The sequence below is a fragment of the Dipodomys spectabilis genome, unplaced genomic scaffold, assembly GCF_019054845.1.
Source record: "Dipodomys spectabilis isolate Male_0828 unplaced genomic scaffold, ASM1905484v1 ptg000326l, whole genome shotgun sequence".
Taxonomy (NCBI): Eukaryota; Metazoa; Chordata; class Mammalia; order Rodentia; family Heteromyidae; genus Dipodomys; species Dipodomys spectabilis.
In genome coordinates, this window is record NW_024871003.1 from 293,375 (window position 1) to 295,726 (window position 2,352).

Below are 2,352 nucleotides of genomic sequence, written 5' to 3' on the forward strand. Positions count from 1 at the left end.
CGGAGGACTCACACATCTGCCTAGGAATTCATGCTGGTTGTTGGGAAAAGAGCTCAAGTAAGGATGCCATTTAAAGCCTTATAACTTTACTCTTTACCAGGGTATTTTCCTGCTACTTCGGTGGTTGAGAGTGTCTACAAGAGTAAGCATTCCGTGAGGAGCAGGGAGACACCATATCACTTATACTTACTGAGGTTTCCAAGTGACTTGCTATCACTTGTACTGCATTTTGTAAATCAAATCTCTCTAAAACTACCAGTTTTAAGAGATAAGAGGATTGGTAAATGAACTATGAGAGACAAATACATCTTCAACATATATTGTTCCAAGTATTCCGTTTAAGGCATATTCAACAACTGGGGGAAATTGTGTTGGCTGTAATTATATGTCTTTCTCCATGTGTGCATGAATACATGTGTATATGTATGTGTGTGACTAGTAACATACATGTGTACATTATGGCTTATATCATCAAATAAAGTAAGGAATCTCTAAATTTTTAACAAAAACTGTATAGTTAAAGTCTTAACTCTTCACTCTGCTTCTTTACACAAAGACTTTGCAACTTCTCATTAATAAAGTTTCCATATACTTTAAAATGTACATACTTAGTACTTAATGTCTACTACCATAAATCTTAAATACTTTATCAAAAAGTTTTATACCTGCCAAACAGTCCTATTTTTGGCATATATAAGCAAAATCCCAAAATTAAGCATATTTAAAACATTAAAACTGTTTTTTGGGGGGAGGGTCCGTTTGTGGTGCATGAACTCTGGGCCTGGGCACTGTCCCTCAGCTCTTCAGCTCAAGGCTAGCACTCTACCACTTGAGCCACAGCGTCACTTACCACTTTTTTCTTTTTGCTTATGTGGTGCTGAGGAATAGATCCCAGGGCCTCATGCATGCAAGGCAAGCACTCTACCACTGAGCCACCTTCCCAGCCCTAAAACATTAAAACTTTAACAAACCTAAACACTTGCTGCAATGTTCATTTTGACAGGTGCCTTGTATAGAATAATTGAATTCCTCCTCCTACACATCTCTTGAACTACAAATATCTGGAATTATTTTGTTTTTGGCATGTCTATCTTGATTTTATTCTTAAATGTGTGCTTATGTAAGAATTACATGATTCTAAAATTTCACAACAATTCTTTTGAACTTATTTTTGTTAAATTGTCTAGTTTCATAAAATCAATACAAATTATACTTTATATATAAAAAAATGTTCTTTGCTCAATTTAGCATCACATGCACTAACTTTGGAACGATACAGAGAAGATTAGCATGCCCCCTGCGCAAGGATGACATGAAAATTCGTGGAGCATTCCATATTTTTACAACAACAGATGCTGAAAGGTATGTGGCCACAAGGGAACCGTACTGCATTCTTGGTGGGAGTGTAAACTTGTTCAACTACTTTGGAAAGCAGTATGTAGGTTCCTCAAAAGACTCCACATAAAACTCCTCTATGACACATTAATCCCACTTTTGGGAATCTACCCAAATGATCATAAACAAGACCATACTAAAACTACCAGCACAACTATGGTTATTGCAACATTATTTACGATAGCTAGTATATGGAACCAACCCAGATGCCCTCACAAGATGAATGGATCAAGAAAATGTGGTATATATACACAATGGAATTCTATGCCTCCATCATAAAGAATGACATCGCCCAATTTGTTAGGAAATGGAAACTCTTGGAAAAAATTTTATTGAGTGAAGTAACCCAAGTCCAAAGAATCATAGGTCCCATGATTTCTCTTATTTTCAATAACAAATGTATGTCAGGGATAAGCAGAAAAGTTGAAAAGCTATGTACATAGAACCAGATAAGATGATATTAAAGAAATTGAACCCCAAGATAGTGACACAAGTGGTTTTTTCTTTCTTGCTATTGTTTCTAATGTACTTATAATGAGCGATGGCATTTTTTTTGTTTCTTTGTATGTTTCTCCCCACGCTATAACCCCTGTTTTCTCTGTATTTGAAGTTGCTGCACATACATCTTGAATGTATCCTTCTCTAATTTGGGGAGGGGAAGGGAAAAATTGCTCAAATAAGGATACAGGTTGACCCATTGTAACAATGAGATGCACAAGACACTATGTTGAAAAATGAACTTTACAATTTAGGTGGAGGAAGGAAGGGGGAGGGGAGTGTACTTGTGGAGGTGGAAGGGAAGGGATGGTAGGGGAAATATAAAGGAGGAGGTAAGAATTCTTGTTAGGAAATGTACTAATTTCCTTGTTCATGTAGATGTGACTCCTCTGCACAGTATTATTACAATAAAAAACATATAAAAATGTTCTGAGATGGAAGAGTTTATTTCCTCTATTT

At 36.1% G+C, this 2,352-nt stretch overlaps 1 non-coding gene across 1 annotated transcript; it reads left to right on the forward strand.

Annotated features, from left to right (window-relative positions):
• The first annotated feature begins 1,235 nt into the window (after positions 1-1,235).
• On the forward strand, positions 1,236-1,342 carry LOC122128247. Its single transcript, XR_006151393.1, has one exon. It is a non-coding gene; the product is annotated as a U6 spliceosomal RNA (small nuclear RNA).
• Positions 1,343-2,352: the final 1,010 nt, after the last annotated feature.